The 9,172-nt window shown below is 40.9% G+C and overlaps 1 non-coding gene across 1 annotated transcript; it reads right to left on the reverse strand.

Moving 5' to 3' along the window:
* Positions 1-3,132: 3,132 nt before the first annotated feature.
* On the reverse strand, positions 3,133-3,239 carry LOC145027941 (small nucleolar RNA R71). Its single transcript, XR_013675702.1, has one exon. It is a non-coding gene; the product is annotated as a small nucleolar RNA R71 (small nucleolar RNA).
* Between the last annotated feature and the right edge of the window lie 5,933 nt (positions 3,240-9,172).

Here is a 9,172-nt window from a genome sequence, read left to right on the forward strand (position 1 = left end):
TTAATTATTGGTTAAGATTTTATTTTTTGTTAGTTGGCGCGATGGTTATCCAGTTCGACGATCCGAGCAGTTATTTAAGTATCAGCGGTTTGAGGTGAGTTTTCCTCACTGTATTTTTGAGTCGAAGGCACCAAGTGTGACATCCCCAAAATCTCGGCCAGAAAAGACCGATTTTCATTTATGCTTTTAAAATAAATTCAGAGTAAATCCTTTTGATTTGAAATAGTTGCGAAATTTGTTCCCAAAAACAAAACATGATAAAACAATATTTACCAAAGCATTTCATAAAAGAAATGTATTTTTCATTATATAATCAAAACTCGGGGTGTCATGTTCCGATATAGACCAATAAGCATAAACGATAACATTACAAGTCATTCAACAAATATTTACATATACAGACTTGTAAACAAAACAACTTGATGGTTCATCCATCTTACGCCCTTGCGCCACTTCCTGTAATACAAATAAAACTGAGTGGGTCAGGCTTGGGAGTCTGGTGAGCATATAGGGTTTTCAACCCACAATAAATAATTAAATTAATTATTATCAACCAACAATAACCCAGTTACCCATTCCCGTTATTCTTACTTTATGTCCCTAAAATAACTAACACAAGGGACCTAATCTAAGAATATTTTCATCGGGGTGACAACACATGCTGCGGGGGTTCCTCAGCAATATAAGTCAAATAAGGCAATCATGAGGGGGATGGAATACAGCGAATGAACACCCAAGTTCATTATCACCTACAGGTTATGAGCCTGCTAACGTTCCACTGGACTGTCTAGAAAAGTCTGTGGTTGATATGTGCATAATTAGTTAATTATGTAACATATATTCTTAGTTATTTTTGGTTAGTTATGAGAATAATATGGACAAAAGGTACTTAAAATGCTTTGAATTGTGTTTTCAGTCCAAAAGATATGCTTGGAGGCAAAAAGGAGAAAAGGAAAGCAAGTGAAGGTTAAAGGGTGAAAAGAAAGACCTACTCGGCGAGTAGATCGACCTTACTCGGCGAGTACACGATGAGATGCTAGAAGATATGTACGACTGCTGATCTGAAGACGGATAAGTATTGACCTACTCGGCGAGTTGATTCTGCTACTCGCCGAGTACCCTCTGTTTTGAGATATCTTTAAAAGACGAATCCTTATCACATGGGACAGAACCCCTGGCGAATTTTGAAGAATTAGCTGCGACTAAAAGGTTCAGAAGGCGCTGAAGAACCCTAAGCTTCAAGAGTTGGAAGAATTCAAGCAATTAGGTTAATTCTACCACTTAGACTTAGGAATTAAACATGTTTGCTTTCATAAACTTTGTTTCTATGCTTGTTTCTACTGCAACTATGAGCTAAACTCGTTTTTGTTTATGTTTGGGGAATACCAAAGAACTCCTATGGTTTAATTATTGAATTTTGTTTAATTGACTATTGGTGATTTATTAAATTAAGTTTGTTAAAGAACCTTATGTGTTAATCACTACTATTTTCTGTTAATTGGAAGGCAATTAGGTTGCATGAACATCACTTAATTGTTAACCTCATATGTCTATGTGAATGCTAAAACGTATGCTTGGAAGTAATGAGTATGAAACTAAGATTAATAAGAAAATAGGAAGATTAATGTGTGAGCTTGTTTGAGAAACCATCAACAAGAGGTTAATTGAATTAATAACTTAATTGACCATTACAAATCTTATTTAATCCAAATAATTAATCTAGGGAATTAATTAGTTTAAACACTTGATCAACGCTTAAATTAGTTAATTGTCTAAGGGTTAGGAGTAATGAACATGAACCTAACTATTATCATTGGTAACCAATAGCAATTAATCTACCTTAACTTAAATAACCATAGGAGTGAATTGGTTGAACCTAAATAGAAACATCTTTATCAAATTTGGTGAATAGTTGTTGCTTTAGTTAATTAGTTAAATTTAGTTTGCTTAAGTTTCTAGTCTTGCAAAACTAGAGAAAAACCATTTACTTTTATTATTTATTTTAGTTAAAATTAGCTATTAGTTTAATTTCCGTTCCCTGAGTTCGATACCTTACTTATCAATCTATACCACTTAAAGACAGGTTCACTGCCTTTGTGTGCTCAAATTATTAATAAAAAGTAGGGATAAAACTAGTTGAATTTACACACATCAAGTTTTTGGCGCCGTTGCCGGGGAACGGTTCTAAATAATTAAGCTAATTCCTAATTTTTTCGATCCTTTGTGTGAGTTTACTTGCATAAAGTTCATTTATTGCAATTTAGTAACTAGTAATTAGGTTTTAGTATCTGTTTTAGTTAGGTTAAAAACTTAGAATTTTTTTTGAAAAATCACTGATACTTGCCGAGTGCACTCGCACCTACTCGGCGAGTAACAACTTATTTAGAATTTTTTTCCTTTTATTTGTTTACAATCTTTTTGTTCTTTTTACGCTTTTATTTGATTAATTTCAGGACTTTCATGACCAGAGGAGCAAACACACCACTGGTACCCCCGTTTGAAGACCCCGAATCCGAATTGAAAAGAAACAAAGGGAAGGACGTGGAGAGTTCAAGCACACCAAAGAAATCACCATTGTCCAACTTGAAGACTGTTTTCGGGAAAAAGAAGAGCAGCAAATCAGGAGCTTCAAGCGCTTCCTTAATAATTGAAGAGCCAATTAAAGAAGAGATTAGATACGAAACCGAGGAAGAAGACGAGGCAACTTACAAACAAGACACCGAATCGGAGGAAGAGTTAGCATTCACTATGGCTAACATTGATGAAATCCCCATGGGAGAATGGAAGAAGAGGATGCGCGACGACCATGGCCCAGGACTTGTGCAACCCGCAATTCCCGCAACTGCTACCTTTGAGCTAAAAGGTCATATCCTAGCTTCACTCAAGGAGATACCTTTCTACGGGAAAGATCATGAAGATGCCTACAAACATTTGGATGAAGTAAATGATGTTGCAGATTACTTCAACATTCCAAATGTCACCCGCGAAACTCAGCTGCTTCGGATGCTTCCGGTAACCTTCAAGGGTGCTGCTAAAGACTGGCTCAAATCACTTCCTCCCGGGTCAGTCACTACTTGGGCCAGAATGAAGGAAGAGTTTATTGATCACTTTTGCCCACCATCCAAGATAGCCAAGCTCAAGAAGGCCATTGCAAATTTTGAACAACAAGCTGGAGAGTCGTTATATGAAGCATGGGAGAGGTACAAAAGTCTGCTACGAAACTGCCCACACCATGATCTAAATAGCCAACAAAAAGTTTCCATCTTTTATGATGGAGTCAATGTCACGATCCGGCAGCTGCTAGACTCACAAGGCCCACTTACAAAGAAGCCACCCCCGGTGATCAAAGAATTAATTGAAGAATTCTCTAAACACTCTAGAGAATACCACAACCCAAGGAATGATGTCACGAGGGGAGCCGCATACGCTGCTACTGAAGATTTATCCGCGGTCATGGCCATGTTAAAAACCATGGATAGAAGAATGGACAAAATGGATCAAACTATCCATGCCATACGGGTGGGTTGCGAGAATTGCAATGGACCTCACCTCACTAGAGATTGTGATTTGGATGAGCACGACAACAAAAAGGCACAAGTATGCTATTCGAGCGGTGACCGGTATGATGAAGACTGGCGAAAACAAAAGAAGGAGTGGCTGCCTTACGAAGAGTACAAGAAGGCCAAGGAGGAGAAGTATAGATAAAAAGGGAGAGGCTTTTACCAAAAGGAGGAGCTGGTGCAAGAGAAGAAGCCAAGCTTGGAAGAGATGCTAACTAAATTTGTGGCTGCTTCCGAGAAAAGACACAGTGACCACGATGCTGCTATCCAAGAAACAAGAACAATGCTCAGGAACCAGCAAGCATCCATCCATAATATAGAAACTCAGCTTGGGCAACTCGCTCAACAACTAAACCAAAGGTCACCGGGTGAGCTTCCTAGCAAAACCGAGAACAACCCACGAGGCGCGCAAGTGAACATTGTTACCACAAGAAGTGGGAAGGTTATTACTCCCCTGGCCCCCATTCGAACTGAAGGGAATAAGGACTCACAGAAGGAAGGAACGGAAGCACGAGTTGAAAACCAACATTCACAATCTGAGAGCCCTACTCGCCGAGTAGGACCGATGGACTCGGCGAGTACATCTGAAAAAACTAAAGATCAGCCACCCTTGAAACCATACCAGCCTCCAATGTCGTACCCAGCCCGAGCCAAGAAGGAGAAGCAGGAAGAGGAGTATCAGAAGTTCCTTGATCATATTAAAACTCTTCAAATAAACATTCCTTTCATTGAAGCCGTCATGCAAATGCCCAAGTACGCAAAGTTCCTTAAGGAACTCCTCACTAATAGAAGAAAGATGGAAGAGGTGCAGAAAGTAGTATTGAATGAGAATTGCTCCGCCGCCATGCTAAACAAATTACCAAAGAAGAAGGGTGATCCGGGGAGCTTAACTCTACCTTGCCAATTTGGCAACTTGGCTGCCATTCATGCTTTAGCTGATTCTGGAGCGAGTGTGAACCTTATGCCATACTCGTTCTTCAAAAAGCTGGACCTCCCGGAGCCAAGGCCAATTCGGATGGCCATTCATTTAGCAAACAAGACGGTTACTTTCCCAAGAGGCATATGTGAAGATTTATTAGTGAAAGTAGACAAATTTGTCTTCCCGGCTGACTTCATCATTCTCGACATGGAGGCGGATCCGCAAGTACCAATCATCCTTGGAAGACCCTTCCTCAACACCGCTAGCGCCATCGTAGATATGAGAGATTCAAAGCTCACATTGCGAGTTGGGGACGACTCAGTAACATACGGGGTAGACCAAGCCATGAAGTACTCAAGGAGTAGTGACGACACGGCATTCTCAATCGACATGCTTGACGAGTTATTGGAAGAAGACATACCTGAAGATTCCAGCAAGTTTGCAGCTTTGGAAGAAGTATTTGATCCAGAAAAAGACTTATTAGAGATTGAAAGACTGTTGGAGGAAGCAGAGTATGAAGAACTAAAAAACCAAGCTGAAAGCCCTACTCGCCGAGTAGACCCGATCTACTCGCCGAGTACAACTGAAGAAAAGTCAGCAGTCGCGAATGCCGCCATCAGCTCGCCGAGTACCATACCTGCACTCGGCGAGTCCGCCACTATGCACAATAAATTGGAGCTTAAAACACTGCCTCACCATCTGGAATACGCCTTTTTGGAAGAAGGAAATCAGAAGCCAGTGATTATAGCCTCAGATCTCTCCAAGACGGAAAAGGAAGAGCTTGTACGGGTATTGAAGAAAAGGAAAAGAGCCATCGCATGGAGCATCTCCGACATAAAGGGAATAAGTCCATCCTACTGCTCTCACAAAATCAACTTAGAAGAAGGAGCCAGACCGGTGGTGCAACATCAAAGAAGATTAAACCCGAACATGCAAGAAGTCGTCAAAAAGGAGGTGGTCAAGCTTTTGGATGCAGGAATCATCTACTCCATCTCCGATAGCCCATGGGTGAGTCCGGTCCAGGTGGTGCCCAAGAAAGGAGGAATGACGGTCATTACCAACGAGAAGAACGAGTTAATTCCAACGTGAACGGTAACCGGTTGGCGAGTGTGCATCGATTATCGCAAGCTAAACGATGCCACTCGCAAAGACCATTTTCCCCTTCCTTTCATAGACCAAATGTTAGAGAGACTATCGGGCCATAGCTACTATTGCTTCTTAGACGGGTTTTCCGGGTATTTCCAAATACCCATAGACCCAATGGACCAAGAAAAGACCACCTTTACATGCCCCAGTGGGACCTTCGCCTATAGACGCATGCCATTTGGCCTATGCAATGCACCTGCGACATTTCAAAGGTGCATGACCGCCATATTCCATGATATGGTGGAAAAATTCATGGAGGTCTTTATGGATGACTTCTCTGTATTCGGATCTTCTTTTAATGACTGCCTCACAAATCTTGACTCGATGCTTGCTAGATGTGAGAAAACCGACTTGGTCCTAAATTGGGAAAAGTGTCATTTCATGGTCAAGGAGGGTATAGTATTGGGACATAAAGTCTCTAAAAAGGGAATTGAGGTGGATCGGGCAAAGATAGACACCATCGCTAAATTACCCCCACCAACTAATGTGAAGGGCATTAGAAGCTTTTTGGGACACGCAGGTTTTTACCGGCGTTTTATTAAAGATTTTTCCAAAATTACGAAACCTCTAACACAATTATTATTAAAAGATGCACCCTTTAATTTCACTAAAGAGTGTTTAGAGGCATTTAACTTTTTAAAAGAAAAATTAACTAATGCCTCAATCATTATAGCACCAAATTGGAACTTACCCTTCGAGATCATGTGTGATGCTAGTGACTATGCACTAGGAGCGGTCCTTGGACAAAGGGTTGATAAGCATTTTCAACCCATTTATTATGCAAGCAAGACCTTGAATCCTGCCCAAGAGAATTATACCACTACTGAAAAAGAACTGTTAGCCGTAGTTTACGCTTTTGATAAATTTCGCCCTTATTTGGTTTTATCTAAAACCACTGTTTTTACTGACCACTCGGCTATCAAGTATTTGTTTTCCAAACAGGATGCGAAGCCAAGACTAATACGATGGGTGCTGCTTCTTCAAGAATTCGATATAGAGATACGAGATAAGAAAGGAATGGAGAACGTAGCGGCCGATCATCTATCTAGGCTCGAGAACCCAGCATTGCAAGAAGATAAGGATGGAGACGACTTTCCGGATGAATACATTATGGTGTCCGTGGGAGAGGAGCCATGGTTCGCGGATATAGCTAACTATTTAGCTACCAATTACGTCCCGAAAGATTATAGTAGTCAGCAAAAGAAGAAATTCTTTTCGGAGATCAAATATTACTTTTGGGACGATCCATACCTCTTCCGAAGCTGCGCGGATGGAATAATAAGAAGATGTGTGTTCGGAAAGGAGAGTCGAAAAATACTAGAGCACTGCCATAGCGGGCCCACGGGAGGACATCATGGCGCACACTATACCGCGAAGAAGATCTTTGACATTGGGTTCTATTGGCCTACAATCTTCAAAGATGCAGCCCAATATGTCAAAGAGTGCGATGCTTGCCAAAGGGTGGGAAACATTTCCTCCCGTAATGAAATGCCACAACATAGCATTCAAGTGTGCGAGGTGTTCGACGTGTGGGGCATAGACTTCATGGGGCCATTCCCCACATCCAAAGGAAACAAGTACATCCTCGTGGCGGTGGATTATGTGTCAAAATGGGCGGAGGCGCAGGCTTTACCTACAAATGACGGACGGGTAGTGGTACGGTTCTTGAAAAGACTATTCTCCCGGTTTGGTGTTCCAAAGGCCCTAATTAGTGACCGTGGCACACACTTTGCCAATGAAAAATTGGACAAGGTGCTCAAGAAATATGGGGTGACCCATAAGTTCTCCACATCATACCACCCGCAAACGAGTGGGCAAACGGAAGTTACCAATCGAGCTTTGAAGCGTATCTTGGAGAAGTCGGTGGGCAGCAATCGCAAGGAATGGTCGGATAAATTGGATGACGCGCTATGGGCATTTTGTACCGCTTTCAAAACACCTATTGGTACTACACCATATAGGTTAGTTTATGGAAAGCAATGCCATTTATCGGTTGAAATCGAGCACAAGGCATATTGGGCGCTAAAGAGATGCAACTTTGACATAGAAGAATTGAAGACCAACCGCTTAATGCAAATGAATGCCCTTGAAGAACTCCGAAATGAGGCCTATTCTAGTTCGTGGCTCTATAAAGAAAAGACCAAGAGATGGCATGACCAAAGAATCAAAAGCAAAGACATCCATGAAGGCCAAAAAGTACTACTCTTCAATTCCCGCCTAAAACTCTTCTCGGGCAAACTTAAATCAAGGTGGGATGGTCCATTTGTGGTCAAGATGGTGTTTCCTCATGGGGCTATTGAATTGATCTCAAGAGATGGCACGCCATTTAAAGTCAATGGCCATCGAGTGAAGAAATATGAAGAAGGAGTCTCCCGCAATGAAGGAATGGAGGAGCTCCTGTTGTGCGGAATTGCAAAAACATAGAAGGGGCGGAGTCCAGCTAATGACTCCATCAAAAGAAGCGCTTCTCGGGAGGCAACCCGAGTTTCACGTTTGCATTTTCTTTCCCTTTCTTTATTTTTCGTATTGTTTTTTTCATTTCTCTTCATTCATTCTACTTCTCTAAGTGCTTGAGGACAAGCTCTACTGAAAGTGTGGGGTGGAAAGGCTAAAATAAAGGAATTCACATAGTAAAATTGGCAAAAACTTAAAATTTTTCAATCTGAGACATATACTTGGCGAGTATATCGGCTATACTCGGCAAGTAAATGTTCGTATACAGCCAAAAGTTCATAACATGCGTCCGTACTTGGCGAGTAGTGTTGGGTTTTAGCCATAAGAACTTTCCTATGTGCGCATGCAAAACCCTAATGCTTGGATCTAGGCTTTCTAATAAACATGCTTTTGAATCCAAGACTTCTAATAGCTAATTAGGCTAAATAACAATTATGAAACAGATCTAGAATCATACCTTTGAATCCCTTGTTGATCTTGTTTGTCTTGGAGCTTCTAGAGTCACAAATGTCACTCCTCTAATGGCTTACAAACACCAATAGCAAGCAAGATGATTTAGGAGAGTGGAGAGGGGAGGAATTCGGCCAGAGTATCCTTGCTTAAGGTTGTGTGTCGAATTCCCTCACCCATAGGGTCTATTTATACTTGTAGACACCTTAAGGGTTTCACCCTAAACCCTAATTGGATAATCTTCTCTTAAGGCTATCCAAATCCATTCCATAGATATCCTTATGGACGATTTTGAGCTATCCTAAAGCTCTTAGAATCCGTCCAAAGTCCATCCTAATGGATTTATAGTCTAAAGTCTAACTATCAAACAATTGACAGTTTATACCCTCTTATTTAATTAATCTTTTTAAGTCACCAAATTAATACCAATTAATTTATGACTTATATTAATCAAATAGCTAAATATTATTTCTTATAATATTTACTCTCTCTTAACAAATCATCCTTCAAGTTGCTATGGTGAAGGCAACCCAAAAGGACCATGCACAACCGAATATAGTTACAGCCTTAGACACTATTCCAACAGTCTCCCACTTGGATAAGTCTAGTAACTATACAAGCACAATTCGGTTTGCAATCGTAG

Source organism: Lactuca saligna, chromosome 1, assembly GCF_052625555.1.
Source record: "Lactuca saligna cultivar CGN05327 chromosome 1, ASM5262555v1, whole genome shotgun sequence".
Lineage (NCBI taxonomy): Eukaryota > Viridiplantae > Streptophyta > Magnoliopsida > Asterales > Asteraceae > Lactuca > Lactuca saligna.